This window comes from Camelus bactrianus, chromosome 3 (genome assembly GCF_048773025.1).
Source record: "Camelus bactrianus isolate YW-2024 breed Bactrian camel chromosome 3, ASM4877302v1, whole genome shotgun sequence".
Classification (NCBI taxonomy): domain Eukaryota; kingdom Metazoa; phylum Chordata; class Mammalia; order Artiodactyla; family Camelidae; genus Camelus; species Camelus bactrianus.
This window is the reverse complement of record NC_133541.1, coordinates 128881029-128899393: the sequence shown is the minus strand read 5'-3', so window position 1 is coordinate 128899393 and position 18365 is coordinate 128881029.

Here is an 18365-nt window from a genome sequence, read left to right as displayed (position 1 = left end):
TGTAAAACCGAGTTGGAGCTAGTACCTACCCATATATATGTATGGATTGGAGTTTGCAACTGAAAAGAAACTTTGTGTTCCCATCAAGCTAGGTGAAGGACGGCTTTCACACACACTTATCTCTCAGAATTGAGCAAGTGGAGAGACGTTCATTCATCTAGGACCAAGGGAACGGGTTGCAGGAGACACTTTTTCTCTGCTTTCTCAGTCTGTTTCCTAGTGCCAGATTGAAGTTCCTGCAGTTTTCACTGTAAAACAGAGTTGGAGCTAGTACCTCCCCTTATATATGGATGGAGTGGAGTTTGCAACTGAAAAGAAACTTTGTGTTCCCTACAAGCTAGGTGATTTACGGCATTCACACACACTTATCTCTGAGAACTGAGCAGGTGGAGAGACATTCGTTCATCTAGCACCAAGGGAACGGGTTGCAGGAGACACTATTTCTCTGCTTTCTCAATCTGTTTCCTAGTGCCGGTTTGAAGTTCCTGAGTTTTCACTGTAAAACCGAGTTGGAGCTAGTACCTACCCATATATATGTATGGATTGGAGTTTGCAACTGAAAAGAAACTTTGTGTTCCCAACAAGCTAGGTGAAGGGCGGCTTTCACACACAATTATCTCTCAGAACTGAGCAAGTGGAGAGACGTTCGTTCATGTAGCACCAAGGGAACGGGTTGCAGGAGACACTTTTCTTCTGCTTTCTCAGCCTGTTTCCTAGTGCCGGTTGGAAGTTCCTGCAGTTTTCACCGTAAAACAGAGTTGGAGCTAGAACCTCCCCATATATATGGAAGGAGTGGATTTTGCTACTGAAAAGAAACTTTGTGTTCACAACAAGCTAGGTGAAGGACGGCTTTCACACACACTTATCTCTCAGAACTGAGCAGGTGGAGAGACGTACGTTCATCTAGCACCAAGGGAACGGGTTGCAGGAGACACTTTTTCTCTGCTTTCTCAGTCTGTTTCCTAGTGCCGGTTTGAAGTTCCTGCAGTTTTCACTGTAAAACCGAGTTGGAGCTAGTACCTCCCCATATATATGTATGGAATGGGGTTTGCAACCTAAAAGAAACTTTGTGTTCCCAACAAGCTAGGTGAAGGACGGCTTTTCCGGTTTGAAGTTCCTGCAGTTTTCACTGTAAAACCGAGTTGGAGCTAGTACCTCCCCATATATATGTATGGAATGGAGTTTGCAACTGAAAAGAAACTTTGTGTTCCCATCAAGCAAGGTGAAGGACGGCTTTCACACACACTTATCTCTCAGAACTGAGCAAGTGGAGAGACGTTCGTTCATCTAGCACCAATGGAACGGATTGCAGGAGACACTTTTTCTCAGCTTTCTCAGTCTGTTTCCTAGTGCCGGTTTGAAGTTCCTGTAGTTTTCACTGGAAAACCGAGTTGGAGCTAGTACCTCCCCATATATATGTATGGAATGGAGTTTGCAACTGAAAAGAAACTTTGTGTTGCCAACAAGCTAGGTGAAGGACGGCTTTCACACACACTTATCTCTCAGAACTGAGCAAGTGGAGAGACGTTCGTTCATCTAGCACCAAGGGAACGGTTTGCAGGAGACACTTTTTCTCTGCTTTCTCAATCTGTTTCCTAGTGCCGGTTTGAAGTTCCTGAGTTTTCACTGTAAAACCGAGTTGGAGCTAGTACATCCCCATATATATGTATGGAATGGAGTTTGCAACTGAAAAGAAACTTTGTGTTCCCAAGAAGCAAGGTGAAGGACGGCTTTCACACACAATAATCTCTCAGAACTGAGCAAGTGGAGACACGTTCGTTCATCTAGCACCAAGGGAACGGGTTGCAGGAGACACTTTTTCTCTGCTTTCTCAGTCTGTTTCCTAGTGCCGGTTGGAAGTTCCTGCAGTTTTCACTGTAAAACCGACTTGGAGCTAGTACCTCCCCATATATATGTATGGAATGGAGTTTGCAACTGAAAAGAAACTTTGTGTTCCCAACAAGCTAGGTGAAGGGCGGCTTTCACACACAATTATCTCTCAGAACTGAGCAAGTGGAGAGACGTTCGTTCATGTAGCTCCAAGGATACGGGTTGCAGGAGACACTTTTCTTCTGCTTTCTCAGTCTGTTTCCTTGTGCCGGTTGGAATTTCCTGCAGTTTTCACTGTAAAACAGAGTTGGAGCTAGTACCTCCCCATATATATGGATGGAGTGGATTTTGCAACTGAAAAGAAACTTTGTGTTCCCAACAAGCTAGGTGAAGGACGGCTTTCACACACACTTATCTCTCAGAACTGAGCAGGTGGAGAGACGTTCGTTCATTTAGCACCAAGGGAACGGGTTGCAGGAGACACTTTTTCTCTGCTTTCTCAGTCTGTTTCCTAGTGCCGGTTTGAAGTTCCTGCAGTTTTCACTGTCAAACCGAGTTGGAGTTTGTACCTCCCCATATATATGTATGGAATGGAGTTGGCAACTGAAAAGAAACTTTGTGTGACCAACAAGCTAGGTGAAGGACGGCTTTCACACACACTTAACTCTCAGAACTGAGCAAGTGGAGAGACGTTCGTTCATCTAGCACCAATGGAACGGATTGCAGGAGATACTTTTTCTCTGCTTTCTCAGTCTGTTTCCTAGTGCCGGTTTGAAGTTCCTGCAGTTTTCACTGTAAAACCGAGTTGGAGCTAGTACCTCCCCATATATATGTAAGGAATGGGGTTTGCAACCTAAAAGAACCTTTGTGTTCCCAACAAGCTAGGTGAAGGACGGCTTTTCCGGTTTGAAGTTCCTGCAGTTTTCACTGTAAAACCGAGTTGGAGCTAGTACCTCACCATATATAAGTATGGAATGGAGTTTGCAACTGAAAAGAAACTTTGTGTTCCCATCAAGCTAGGTGAATGACGGCTTTCACACACACTTATCTCTCAGAATTGAGCAAGTGGAGAGACGTTCATTCATCTAGGACCAAGGGAACGGGTTGCAGGAGACACTTTTTCTCTGCTTTCTCAGTCTGTTTCCTAGTGCCGGATTGAAGTTCCTGCAGTTTTCACTGTAAAACAGAGTTGGAGCTAGTACCTCCCCTTATATATGGATGGAGTGGAGTTTGCAACTGAAAAGAAACTATGTGTTCCCTACAAGCTAGGTGAAGTACGGCATTCACACACACTTATCTCTGAGAACTGAGCAGGTGGAGAGACATTCGTTCATCTAGCACCAAGGGAACGGGTTGCAGGAGACACTTTTTCTCTGCTTTCTCAGTCTGTTTCCTAGTGCCGGTTTGAAGTTCCTGCAGTTTTCACTGTAAAACCATGTTGGAGCTAGTACCTCCCCATATATATGTATGGAATGGGGTTTGCAACCTAAAAGAAACTTTGTGTTCCCAACAAGCTAGGTGAAGGACGGCTTTTCCGGTTTGAAGTTTCTGCAGTTTTCACTGTAAAACCGAGTTGGGGCTAGTACCTCCCCATATATATGTATGGAATGGAGTTTGCAACTTAAAAGAAACTTTGTGTTCCCATCAAGCTAGGTGAAGGACGGCTTTCACACACACTTATCTCTCAGAATTGAGCAAGTGGAGAGACGTTCATTCATCTAGGACCAAGGGAACGGGTTGCAGGAGACACTTTTTCTCTGCTTTCTCAGTCTGTTTCCTAGTGCCAGATTGAAGTTCCTGCAGTTTTCACTGTAAAACAGAGTTGGAGCTAGTACCTCCCCTTATATATGGATGGAGTGGAGTTTGCAACTGAAAAGAAACTTTGTGTTCCCTACAAGCTAGGTGATTTACGGCATTCACACACACTTATCTCTGAGAACTGAGCAGGTGGAGAGACATTCGTTCATCTAGCACCAAGGGAACGGGTTGCAGGAGAAACTTTTTCTCTGCTTTCTCAGTCTGTTTCCTAGTGCCGGTTTGAAGTTCCTGCAGTTTTCACTGTAAAACCGATTTGGAGCTAGTACCGCCCCATATATATGTATGGAATGGGGTTTGCAACCTAAACGAAACTTTGTGTTCCCAACAAGCTAGGTGAAGGACGGCTTTTCCGGTTTGAAGTTCCTGCAGTTTTCACTGTAAAACCGAGTTGGAGCTAGTACCTCCCCATATATATGTATGGAATGGAGTTTGCAACTGAAAAGAAACTTTGTGTTGCCAACAAGCTAGGTGAAGGACGGCTTTCACACACACTTATCTCTCAGAACTGAGCAAGTGGAGAGACGTTCGTTCATCTAGCACCAAGGGAACGGTTTGCAGGAGACACTTTTTCTCTGCTTTCTCAATCTGTTTCCTAGTGCCGGTTTGAAGTTCCTGAGTTTTCACTGTAAAACCGAGTTGGAGCTAGTACATCCCCATATATATGTATGGAATGGAGTTTGCAACTGAAAAGAAACTTTGTGTTCCCAAGAAGCAAGGTGAAGGACGGCTTTCACACACAATAATCTCTCAGAACTGAGCAAGTGGAGACACGTTGGTTCATCTAGCACCAAGGGAACGGGTTACAGGAGACACTTTTTCTCTGTTTTCTCAGTCTGTTTCCTAGTGCCGGTTGGAAGTTCCTGCAGTTTTCACTGTAAAACCGACTTGGAGCTAGTACCTCCCCATATATATGTATGGAATGGAGTTTGCAACTGAAAAGAAACTTTGTGTTCCCAACAAGCTAGGTGAAGGGCGGCTTTCACACACAATTATCTCTCAGAACTGAGCAAGTGGAGAGACGTTCGTTCATGTAGCTCCAAGGGAACGGGTTGCAGGAGACATTTTTCTTCTGCTTTCTCAGTCTGTTTCCTTGTGCCGTTTGGAAGTTCATGCAGTTTTCACTGTAAAACAGAGTTGGAGCTAGTACCTCCCCATATATATGGATGGAGTGGATTTTGCAACTGAAAAGAAACTTTGTGTTCACAACAAGCTAGGTGAAGGACGGCTTTCACACACACTTATCTCTCAGAACTGAGCAGGTGGAGAGACGTTCGTTCATCTAGCACCAAGGGAACGGGTTGCAGGGGACACTTTTTCTCTGCTTTCTCAGTCTGTTTCCTAGTGCCGGTTTGAAGTTCCTGCAGTTTTCACTGTCAAACCGATTTGGAGCTTGTACCTCCCCATATATATGTATGGAATGGAGTTGGCAACTGAAAAGAAACTTTGTGTGACCAACAAGCTTGGTGAAGTACGGCTTTCACACACACTTATCTCTGAGAACTGAGCAGGTGGAGAGACGTTCGTTCATCTAGCACCAAGGGAACGGGTTGCAGGAGACACTTTTTCTCTGCTTTCTCAGTCTGTTTCCTAGTGCCGGTTTGAAGTTCCTGCAGTTTTCACTGTAAAACCGAGTTGGAGCTAGTACCTCCCCATATATATGTATGGAATGGAGTTTGCAACTGAAAAGAAACTTTGTGTTCCCATCAAGCTAGTTGAAGGACGGCTTTCACACACACTTATCTCTCAGAACTGAGCAAGTGGAGAGACGTTCGTTCATCTAGCACCAATGGAACGGATTGCAGGAGACACTTTTTCTCTGCTTTCTCAGTCTGTTTCCTAGTGCCGGTTTGAAGTTCCTGCAGTTTTCACTGTAAAACCGAGTTGGAGCTAGTACCTCCCCATATATATGTAAGGAATGGGGTTTGCAACCTAAAAGAACCTTTGTGTTCCCAACAAGCTAGGTGAAGGACGGCTTTTCCGGTTTGAAGTTCCTGCAGTTTTCACTGTAAAACCGAGTTGGAGCTAGTACCTCCCCATATATATGTATGGAATGGAGTTTGCAACTTAAAAGAAACTTTGTGTTCCCATCAAGCTAGGTGAAGGACGGCTTTCACACACACTTATCTCTCAGAATTGAGCAAGTGGAGAGACGTTCATTCATCTAGGACCAAGGGAACGGGTTGCAGGAGACACTTTTTCTCTGCTTTCTCAGTCTGTTTCCTAGTGCCGGATTGAAGTTCCTGCAGTTTTCACTGTAAAACAGAGTTGGAGCTCGTACCTCCCCATATATATGGATGGAGTGGAGTTTGCAACTGAAAAGAAACTTTGTGTTCCCTACAAGCTAGGTGAAGTACGGCATTCACACACACTTATCTCTGAGAACTGAGCAGGTGGAGAGACATTCTTTCATCTAGCACCAAGGGAACGGGTTGCAGGAGACACTTTTTCTCTGCTTTCTCAGTCTGTTTCCTAGTGCCGGTTTGAAGTTCCTGCAGTTTTCACTGTAAAACCGAGTTGGAGCTTGTACATCCCCATATATATGTATGGAATGGGGTTTGCAACCTAAAAGAACCTTTGTGTTCCCAACTAGCTAGGTGAAGGACGGCTTTTCCGGTTTGAAGTTCCTGCAGTTTTCACTGTAAAACCGAGTTGGAGCTAGAACCTCCCCATATATATGTATGGAATGGAGTTTGCAACTGAAAAGAAACTTTGTGTTCCCATCAAGCTAGGTGAAGGACGGCTTTCACACACACTTATCTCTCAGAACTGAGCAAGTGGAGAGACGTTCGTTCATCTAGCACCAATGGAACGGATTGCAGGAGACACTTTTTCTCAGCTTTCTCAGTCTGTTTCCTAGTGCCGGTTTGAAGTTCCTGTAGTTTTCACTGGAAAACCGAGTTGGAGCTAGTACCTCCCCATATATATGTATGGAATGGAGTTTGCAACTGAAAAGAAACTTTGTGTTGCCAACAAGCTAGGTGAAGGACGGCTTTCACACACACTTATCTCTCAGAACTGAGCAAGTGGAGAGACGTTCGTTCATCTAGCACCAAGGGAACGGGTTGCAGGAGACACTTTTTCTCTGCTTTCTCAGTCTGTTTCCTAGTGCCGGTTTGAAGTTCCTGCAGTTTTCACTGTAAAACCGAGTTGGAGCTAGTACCTCCCCATATATATGTATGGAATGGAGTTTGCAACTGAAAAGAAACTTTGTGTTCCCATCAAGCTAGTTGAAGGACGGCTTTCACACACACTTATCTCTCAGAACTGAGCAAGTGGAGAGACGTTCGTTCATCTAGCACCAATGGAACGGATTGCAGGAGACACTTTTTCTCTGCTTTCTCAGTCTGTTTCCTAGTGCCGGTTTGAAGTTCCTGCAGTTTTCACTGTAAAACCGAGTTGGAGCTAGTACCTCCCCATATATATGTAAGGAATGGGGTTTGCAACCTAAAAGAACCTTTGTGTTCCCAACAAGCTAGGTGAAGGACGGCTTTTCCGGTTTGAAGTTCCTGCAGTTTTCACTGTAAAACCGAGTTGGAGCTAGTACCTCCCCATATATATGTATGGAATGGAGTTTGCAACTTAAAAGAAACTTTGTGTTCCCATCAAGCTAGGTGAAGGACGGCTTTCACACACACTTATCTCTCAGAACTGAGCAAGTGGAGAGACGTTCATTCATCTAGGACCAAGGGAACGGGTTGCAGGAGACACTTTTTCTCTGCTTTCTCAGTCTGTTTCCTAGTGCCGGATTGAAGTTCCTGCAGTTTTCACTGTAAAACAGAGTTGGAGCTCTTACCTCCCCATATATATGGATGGAGTGGAGTTTGCAACTGAAAAGAAACTTTGTGTTCCCTACAAGCTAGGTGAAGTACGGCATTCACACACACTTATCTCTGAGAACTGAGGAGGTGGAGAGACATTCGTTCATCTAGCACCAAGGGAACGGGTTGCAGGAGACACTTTTTCTCTGCTTTCTCAGTCTGTTTCCTAGTGCCGGTTTGAAGTTCCTGCAGTTTTCACTGTAAAACCGAGTTGGAGCTTGTACATCCCCATATATATGTATGGAATGGGGTTTGCAACCTAAAAGAACCTTTGTGTTCCCAACTAGCTAGGTGAAGGACGGCTTTTCCGGTTTGAAGTTCCTGCAGTTTTCACTGTAAAACCGAGTTGGAGCTAGAACCTCCCCATATATATGTATGGAATGGAGTTTGCAACTGAAAAGAAACTTTGTGTTCCCATCAAGCTAGGTGAAGGACGGCTTTCACACACACTTATCTCTCAGAACTGAGCAAGTGGAGAGACGTTCGTTCATCTAGCACCAATGGAACGGATTGCAGGAGACACTTTTTCTCAGCTTTCTCAGTCTGTTTCCTAGTGCCGGTTTGAAGTTCCTGTAGTTTTCACTGGAAAACCGAGTTGGAGCTAGTACCTCCCCATATATATGTATGGAATGGAGTTTGCAACTGAAAAGAAACTTTGTGTTGCCAACAAGCTAGGTGAAGGACGGCTTTCACACACACTTATCTCTCAGAACTGAGCAAGTGGAGAGACGTTCGTTCATCTAGCACCAAGGGAACGGTTTGCAGGAGACACTTTTTCTCTGCTTTCTCAATCTGTTTCCTAGTGCCGGTTTGAAGTTCTTGAGTTTTCACTGTAAAACCGAGTTGGAGCTAGTACCTCCCCATATATATGTATGGAATGGAGTTTGCAACTGAAAAGAAACTTTGTGTTCCCAAGAAGCAAGGTGAAGGACGGCTTTCACACACAATAATCTCTCAGAACTGAGCAAGTGGAGACACGTTCGTTCATCTAGCAGCAAGGGAACGGGTTGCAGGAGACACTTTTTCTCTGTTTTCTCAGTCTGTTTCCTAGTGCCGGTTGGAAGTTCCTGCAGTTTTCACTGTAAAACCGACTTGGAGCTAGTACCTCCCCATATATATGTATGGAATGGAGTTTGCAACTGAAAAGAAACTTTGTTTTCCCAACAAGCTAGGTGAAGGGCGGCTTTCACACACAATTATCTCTCAGAACTGAGCAAGTGGAGAGACGTTCGTTCATGTAGCTCCAAGGGAACGGGTTGCAGGAGACATTTTTCTTCTGCTTTCTCAGTCTGTTTCCTTGTGCCGGTTGGAAGTTCCTGCAGTTTTCACTGTAAAACAGAGTTGGAGCTAGTACCTCCCCATATATATGGATGGAGTGGATTTTGCAACTGAAAAGAAACTTTGTGTTCACAACAAGTTAGGTGAAGGACGGCTTTCACACACACTTATCTCTCAGAACTGAGCAGGTGGAGAGACTTTCGTTCATCTAGCACCAAGGGAACGGGTTGCAGGGGACACTTTTTCTCTGCTTTCTCAGTCTGTTTCCTAGTGCCGGTTTGAAGTTCCTGCAGTTTTCACTGTCAAACCGATTTGGAGTTTGTACCTCCCCATATATATGTATGGAATGGAGTTGGCAACTGAAAAGAAACTTTGTGTGACCAACAAGCTAGGTGAAGTACGGCTTTCACACACACTTATCTCTCAGAACTGAGCAAGTGGAGAGACGTTCGTTCATCTAGCACCAATGGAACGGATTGCAGGAGACACTTTTTCTCTGCTTTCTCAGTCTGTTTCCTAGTGCCGTTTTGAAGTTCCTGCAGTTTTCACTGTAAAACCGAGTTGGAGCTAGTACCTCCCCATATATATGTAAGGAATGGGGTTTGCAACCTAAAAGAACCTTTGTGTTCCCAACAAGCTAGGTGAAGGACGGCTTTTCCGGTTTGAAGTTCCTGCAGTTTTCACTGTAAAACCGAGTTGGAGCTAGTACCTCCCCATATATATGTATGGAATGGAGTTTGCAACTTAAAAGAAACTTTGTGTTCCCATCAAGCTAGGTGAAGGACGGCTTTCACACACACTTATCTCTCAGAACTGAGCAAGTGGAGAGACGTTCATTCATCTAGGACCAAGGGAACGGGTTGCAGGAGACACTTTTTCTCTGCTTTCTCAGTCTGTTTCCTAGTGCCGGATTGAAGTTCCTGCAGTTTTCACTGTAAAACAGAGTTGGAGCTCGTACCTCCCCATATATATGGATGGAGTGGAGTTTGCAACTGAAAAGAAACTTTGTGTTCCCTACAAGCTAGGTGAAGTACGGCATTCACACACACTTATCTCTGAGAACTGAGCAGGTGGAGAGACATTCGTTCATCTAGCACCAAGGGAACGGGTTGCAGGAGACACTTTTTCTCTGCTTTCTCAGTCTGTTTCCTAGTGCCGGTTTGAAGTTCCTGCAGTTTTCACTGTAAAACCGAGTTGGAGCTTGTACCTCCCCATATATATGTATGGAATGGAGTTTGCAACTGAAAAGAAACTTTGTGTTCCCATCAAGCTAGGTGAAGGACGGCTTTCACACACACTTATCTCTCAGAACTGAGCAAGTGGAGAGACGTTCGTTCATCTAGCACCAATGGAACGGATTGCAGGAGACACTTTTTCTCTGCTTTCTCAGTCTGTTTCCTAGTGCCGGTTTGAAGTTCCTGCAGTTTTCACTGTAAAACCGAGTTGGAGCTAGTACCTCCCCATATATATGTAAGGAATGGGGTTTGCAACCTAAAAGAACCTTTGTGTTCCCAACAAGCTAGGTGAAGGACGGCTTTTCCGGTTTGAAGTTCCTGCAGTTTTCACTGTAAAACCGAGTTGGAGCTAATACCTCCCCATATATATGTATGGAATGGAGTTTGCAACTTAAAAGAAACTTTGTGTTCCCATCAAGCTAGGTGAAGGACGGCTTTCACACACACTTATCTCTCAGAACTGAGCAAGTGGAGAGACGTTCATTCATCTAGGACCAAGGGAACGGGTTGCAGGAGACACTTTTTCTCTGCTTTCTCAGTCTGTTTCCTAGTGCCGGTTTGAAATTCCTGCAGTTTTCACTGTAAAACCGAGTTGGAGCTAGTACCTCCCCATATATATGTATGGAATGGGGTTTGCAACCTAAAAGAACCTTTGTGTTCCCAACAAGCTAGGTGAAGGACGGCTTTTCCGGTTTGAAGTTCCTGCAGTTTTCACTGTAAAACCGATTTGGTGCTAGTACCTCCCCATATATATGTATGGAATGGAGTTTGCAACTGAAAAGAAACTTTGTGTTCCCAACAAGCTAGGTGAAGGGCGGCTTTCACACACAATTATCTCTCAGAACTGAGCAAGTGGAGAGACGTTCGTTCATGTAGCACCAAGGGAACGGGTTGCAGGAGACACTTTTCTTCTTCTTTCTCAGTCTGTTTCCTAGTGCCGTTTTGAAGTTCCTGCAGTTTTCACTGTAAAACCGAGTTGGAGCTAGTACCTCCCCATATATATGTATGGAATGGAGTTTGCAACTGAAAAGAAACTTTGTGTTCCCAACAAGCTAGGTGAAGGGCGGCTTTCACACACAATTATCTCTCAGAACTGAGCAAGTGGAGAGACGTTCGTTCATGTAGCACCAAGGGAACGGGTTGCAGGAGACACTTTTCTTCTGCTTTCTCAGTCTGTTTCCTAGTGCCGTTTTGAAGTTCCTGCAGTTTTCACTGTAAAACCGAGTTGGAGCTAGTACCTCCCCTTATATATGTATGGAATGGAGTTTGCAACTGAAAAGAAACTTTGTGTTCCCAAAAAGCTAGGTGAAGGACGGCTTTCACACACACTTATCTCTCAGAACTGAGCAAGTGGAGAGACGTTCGTTCATCTAGCACCAAGGGAACGGGTTGCAGGAGACACTAATTCTCTGTTTTCTCAGTCTGTTTCCTAGTGCCGGTCGGAAGTTCCTGCAGTTTTCACTGTCAAACCGAGTTGGAGCTAGAACCTCCCCATATATATGTATGGAATGGAGTTTGCAACTGAAAAGAAACTTTGTGTTCCCATCAAGCTAGGTGAAGGACGGCTTTCACACACACTTATCTCTCAGAACTGAACAAGTGGAGAGACGTTCGTTCATCTAGCACCAATGGAACGGATTGCAGGAGACACTTTTTCTCAGATTTCTCAGTCTGTTTCCTAGTGCCGGTTTGAAGTTCCTGCAGTTTTCACTGTAAAACCGAGTTGGAGCTAATATATCCCCATATATATGTATGGAATGGAGTTTGCAACTGAAAAGAAACTTTGTGTTCCCAACAAGCTACTTGAAGGACGGCTTTCACACACACTTATCTCTCAGAAATGAGCAAGTGGAGAGACGTTCGTTCATCTAGCACCAAGGGAACGGGTTGCAGGAGACACTTTTTCTCTGCTTTCTCAGTCTGTTTCCTAGTGCCGGTATGAAGTTCCTGCATTTTTCACTGTCAAACCGAGTTGGAGCTAGTACCTCCCCATATATATGTATGGAATGGAGTTTGCAACTGAAAAGAAACTTTGTGTTCCCAAAAAGCTAGGTGAAGGACGGCTTTCACACACACTTATCTCTCAGAACTGAGCAAGTGGAGAGACGTTCGTTCATCTAGCACCAAGGGAACGGGTTGCAGGAGACACTTATTCTCTGTTTTCTCAGTCTGATTCCTAGTGCCGGTCGGAAGTTCCTGCAGTTTTCACTGTCAAACCGAGTTGGAGCTAGTACCTCCCCATATATATGTATGGAATGGAGTTTGCAACTGAAAAGAAACTTTGTGTTCCCATCAAGCTAGGTGAAGGACGGCTTTCACACACACTTATCTCTCAGAACTGAGCAAGTGGAGAGACGTTCGTTCATCTAGCACCAATGGAACGGATTGCAGGAGACACTTTTTCTCAGATTTCTCAGTCTGTTTCCTAGTGCCGGTTTGAAGTTCCTGCAGTTTTCACTGTAAAACCGATTTGGAGCTAATATATCCCCATATATATGTATGGAATGGAGTTTGCAACTGAAAAGAAACTTTGTGTTAACAACAAGCTAGTTGAAGGACGGCTTTCACACACACATATCTCTCAGAAATGAGCAAGTGGCGAGACGTTCATTCATCTAGCTCCAAGGGAACGGGTTGCAGGAGACACTTTTTCTCTGCTTTCTCAGTCTGTTTCCTAGTGCCGGTCGGAAGTTCCTGCAGTTTTCACTGTAAAACCGAGTTGGAGTTAGTACCTCCCCATATATATGTATGGAATGGAGTTTGCAACTGAAAAGAAACTTTGTGTTCCCAACAAGCTAGGTGAAGGGCGGCTTTCACACACACTTATCTCTCAGAACTGAGCAAGTGGAGAGACGTTCGTTCATCTAGCACCAAGGGAACGGGTTGCAGGAGACACTTTTTCTCTGCTTTCTCAGTCTGTTTCCTAGTGCCGGTTGGAAGTTCCTGCAGTTTTCACTGTAAAACCGACTTGGAGCTAGTACCTCCCCATATATATGTATGGAATGGAGTTTGCAACTGAAAAGAAACTTTGTGTTCCCAACAAGCTAGGTGAAGGACGGCTTTCACACACAATTATCTCTCAGAACTGAGCAAGTGGAGAGACGTTCGTTCATGTAGCACCAAGGAACGGGTTGCCGGAGACAATTTTTCTCTGCTTTCTCAGTCTGTTTCCTAGTGCCTGTTGGAAGTTCCTGCAGTTTTCACTGTCAAACTTAGTTGGAGCTACTACCTCCCAATATATATGGATGGAGTGGATTTTGCAACTGAAAAGAAACTATGTGTTCCCAACAAGCTAGGTGAAGGACGGCTTTCACACACACTTATCTCTCAGAACTGAGCAGGTGGAGAGACGTTCGTTCATCTAGCACCAAGGGAACGGGTTGTAGGGGACACTTTTTCTCTGTTTCTCAGTCTGTTTCCTAGTGCCGGTTTGAAGTTCCTGCAGTTTTCACTGTAGAACCGTGTTGGAGCTAGTACCTCCCCATATATATGGATGGAGTGGAGTTTGCAACTGAAAAGAAACTTTGTGTTCCCAACAAGCTAGGTGAAGTACGGCTTTCACACACAATTATCTCTCAGAACTGAGCAGGTGGAGAGACTTTCGTTCATCTAGCACCAAGGGAAGGGGTTGCAGGAGACACTTTTTCTCAGCTTTCTCAGTCTTTTTCCTAGTGCCGGTTTGAAGTTCCTGCAGTTTTCACTGTAAAACCGAGTTGGAGCTAGTACCTCCCCATATATATGTATGGAATGGAGTTTGCAAGTGAAAAGAAACTTTGTGTTTCCAACAAGCTAGTTGAAGTACGGCTTTCACACACACTTATCTCTCAGAACTGAGCAAGTGGAGAGACTTTCGTTCATCTAGCACCAAGGGAACGGGTTGCAGGAGACACTTTTTCTCTGCTTTCTCAGTCTGTTTCCTAGTGCCGGTCGGAAGTTCCTGCAGTTTTCACTGTAAAACCGACTTGGAGCTAGTACCTCCCCATATATATGTATGGAATGGGGTTTGCAACCTAAAAGAAACTTTGTGTTCCCAACAAGCTAGGTGAAGGACGGCTTTTTCGGTTTGAAGTTCCTGCAGTTTTTACTGTAAAACCGAGTTGGAGCTAGTACCTCCCCATATATATGTATGGAATGGAGTTTGCAACTGAAAAGAAACTTTGTGTTCCCATCAGGCTATGTGAAGGACGGCTTTCACACACACTTATCTCTCAGAACTGAGCAAGTGGAGAGACGTTCGTTCATCTAGCACCAAGGGAACGGTTTGCAGGAGACACTTTTTCTCTGCTTTCTCAGTGTGTTTCCTAGTGCCGGTTGGAAGTTCCTGCAGTTTTCACTGTCAAACTGAGTTGGAGCTACTACCTCCCCATATATATGGATGGAATGGATTTTGCAACTGAAAAGAAACTTTGTGTTCCCAACAAGCTAGGTGAAGAACGGCTTTCACACACACTTATCTCTCAGAACTGAGCAGGTGGAGAGACTTTCGTTCATCTAGCACCAAGGGAACGGGTTGCAGGGGACACTTTTTCTCTGTTTCTCAGTCTGTTTCCTAGTGCCGGTTTAAAGTTCCTGCAGTTTTCATTGTAGAACCGTGTTGGAGCTAGTACCTCCCCATATATATGGATGGAGTGGAGTTTGCAACTGAAAAGAAACTTTGTGTTCCCAACAAGCTAGGTGAAGTACGGCTTTCACACACACTTATCTCTCAGATCTGAGCAGGTGGAGAGACGTTCGTTCATCTAGCACCAAGGGAAGGGGTTGCAGGAGACACTTTTTCTCAGCTTTCTCAGTCTGTTTCCTAGTGCCGGTTTGAAGTTCCTGCAGTTTTCACTGTAAAACCGAGTTGGAGCTAGTACCTCCCCATATATATGTATGGAATGGAGTTTGCAACTGAAAAGAAACTTTGTGTTCCCAGCAAGCTAGGTGAAGTACGGCTTTCACACACACTTATCTCTCAGAACTGAGCAAGTGGAGAGACTTTCGTTCATCTAGCACCAAGGGAACGGGTTGCAGGAGACACTTTTTCTCTGCTTTCTCATTCTGTTTCCTAGTGCCGGTCGGAAGTTCCTGCAGTTTTCACTGTAAAACCGACTTGGAGCTAGTACCTCCCCATATATATGTATGGAATGGGGTTTGCAACCTAAAAGTAACTTTGTGTTCCCAACAAGCTAGGAGAAGAACGGGTTTTTCGGTTTGAAGTTCCTGCAGTTTTTACTGTAAAACCGAGTTGGAGCTAGTACCTCCCCATATATATGTATGGAATGGAGTTTGCAACTGAAATGAAACTTTGTGTTCCCATCAAGCTAGGTGAAGGACGGCTTTCACACACAATTATCTCTCAGAACTGAGCAAGTGGAGAGACGTTCGTTCATCTAGCACCAATGGAACGGGTTGCAGGAGACACTTTTTCTCAGCTTTCTCAGTCTGTTTCCTAATGCCGTTTTGAAGTTCCTGCAGTTTTCACTGTCAAACCGAGTTGGAGCTAGTACCTCCCCATATATATGTATGGAATGGAGTTTGCAACTGAAAAGAAACTTTGTGTTCCCAACAAGCTAGGTGAAGGACGGCTTTCACACACACATATCTCTCAGAACTGAGCAAGTGGGAGACTTTCGTTCATCTAGCACCAATGGAACCGGTGGCAGGAGATACTTTTTCTCTGCTTTCTCAGTCTGTTTCCTAGTGCCGGTTTGAAGTTCCTGCAGTTTTCACTGTAAAACCGATTTTGAGCTAGTACCTCCCCATATATATATATGGAATGGAGTTTGCAACTGAAAAGAAACTTTGTTGTTCCCAAAAAGCTAGGTGAAGGACGGCTTTCACACACACTTATCTCTCAGAACTGAGCAAGTGGAGAGACTTTCGTTCATCTAGCACCAAGTGAACGGGTTGCAGGAGACACTTATTCTCTGTTTTCTCAGTCTGTTTCCTAGTGCCGGTCGGAAGTTCCTGCAGTTTTCACTGTCAAACCGAGTTGGAGCTAGTACCTCCCCATATATATGTATGGAATGGAGTTTGCAACTGAAAAGAAACTTTGTGTTCCCATCAAGCTAGGTGAAGGACGGCTTTCACACACACTTATCTCTCAGAACTGAGCAAGTGGAGAGACGTTCGTTCATCTAGCACCAAGGGAACGGGTTGCAGGAGACACTTTTTCTCTGCTTTCTCAGTCTGTTTCCTAGTGCCGGTATGAAGTTCCTGCAGTTTTCACTGTCAAACCGAGTTGGAGCTAGTACCTCCCCATATATATGTATGGAATGGAGTTTGCAACTGAAAAGAAACTTTGTGTTCCCAACAAGCTAGGTGAAGGACGGCTTTCACACACACTTATCTCTCAGAACTGAGCAAGTGGAGAGACGTTCGTTCATCTAGCACCAAGGGAACGGGTTGCAGGAGACACTTATTCTCTGTTTTCTCAGTCTGTTTCCTAGTGCCGGTCGGAAGTTCCTGCAGTTTTCACTGTCAAACCGAGTTGGAGCTAGTACCTCCCCATATATATGTATGGAATGGAGTTTGCAACTGAAAAGAAACTTTGTGTTCCCATCAAGCTAGGTGAAGGACGGCTTTTACACACACACATCTCTCAGAACTGAGCAAGTGGAGAGACGTTCGTTCATCTAGCACCAATGGAACGGATTGCAGGAGACACTTTTTCTCAGATTTCTCAGGCTGTTTCCTAGTGCCGTTTTGAAGTTCCTGCAGTTTTCACTGTCAAACCGAGTTGGAGCTAGTACCTCCCCATATATATGTATGGAATGGAGTTTGCAACTGAAAAGAAACTTTGTGTTCCCAACAAGCTAGGTGAAGGACGGCTTTCACACACACTTATCTCTCAGAACTGAGCAAGTGGAGAGACTTTCGTTTATCTAGCACCAAGTGAACGGGTTGCAGGAGACACTTATTCTCTGTTTTCTCAGTCTGTTTCCTAGTGCCGGTCGGAAGTTCCTGCAGTTTTCACTGTAAAACCGAGTTGGAGCTAGTACCTCCCCATATATATGTATGGAATGGAGTTTGCAACTGAAAAGAAACTTTGTGTTCCCATCAAGCTAGGTGAAGGACGGCTTTCACACACACTTATCTCTCAGAACTGAGCAAGTGGAGAGACGTTCGTTCATCTAGCACCAAGGGAACGGTTTGCAGGAGACACTTTTTCTCTGCTTTCTCAGTCTGTTTCCTAGTGCCGGTTGGAAGTTCCTGCTGTTTTCACTGTCAAACTGAGTTGGAGCTACTACCTCCCCATATATATGGATGGAGTGGATTTTGCAACTGAAAAGAAAGTTTGTGTTCCCAACAAGCTAGGTGAAGAACGGCTTTCACACACAATTATCTCTCAGAACTGAGCAGGTGGAGAGACGTTCGTTCATCTAGCACCAAGGGAACGGGTTGCAGGGGACACTTTTTCTCTGTTTCTCAGTCTGTTTCCTAGTGCCGGTTTAAAGTTCCTGCAGTTTTCACTGTAGAACCGTGTTGGAGCTAGTACCTCCCCATATATATGGATGGAGTGGAGTTTGCAACTGAAAAGAAACTTTGTGTTCCCAACAAGCTAGGTGAAGTACGGCTTTCACACACACTTATCTCTCAGAACTGAGCAGGTGGAGAGACGTTCGTTCATCTAGCACCAAGGGAAGGGGTTGCAGGAGACACTTTTTCTCAGCTTTCTCAGTCTGTTTCCTAGTGCCGGTTTGACGTTCCTGCAGTTTTCACTGTAAAACCGACTTGGAGCTAGTACCTCCAAATATATATGTATGGAATGGAGTTTGCAACTGAAAAGAAACTTTGTCTTCCCAACAAGCTAATTGAAGTACGGCTTTCACACACACTTATCTCTCAGAACTGAGCAAGTGGAGAGACTTTCGTTCATCTAGCACCAAGGGAACGGGTTGCAGGAGACACTTTTTCTCTGCTTTCTCAGTCTGTTTCCTAGTGCCGGTCGGAAGTTCCTGCAGTTTTCACTGTAAAACCGAGTTGGAGCTAGTACCTCCCCATATATATGTATGGAATGGGGTTTGCAACCTAAAAGTAACTTTGTGTTCCCAACAAGCTAGGTGAAGGACGGCTTTTTCGGTTTGAAGTTCCTGCAGTTTTTACTGTAAAACCGAGTTGGAGCTAGTACTTCCCCATATATATGTATGGAATGGAGTTTGCAACTGAAATGAAACTTTGTGTTCCCATCAAGCTAGGTGAAGGACGGCTTTCACACACAATTATCTCTCAGAACTGAGCAAGTGGAGAGACGTTCGTTCATCTAGCACCAATGGAACGGGTTGCAGGAGACACTATTTCTCAGCTTTCTCAGTCTGTTTCCTAATGCCGTTTTGAAGTTCCTGCAGTTTTCACTGTCAAACCGAGTTGGAGCTAGTACCTCCCCATATATATGTATGGAATG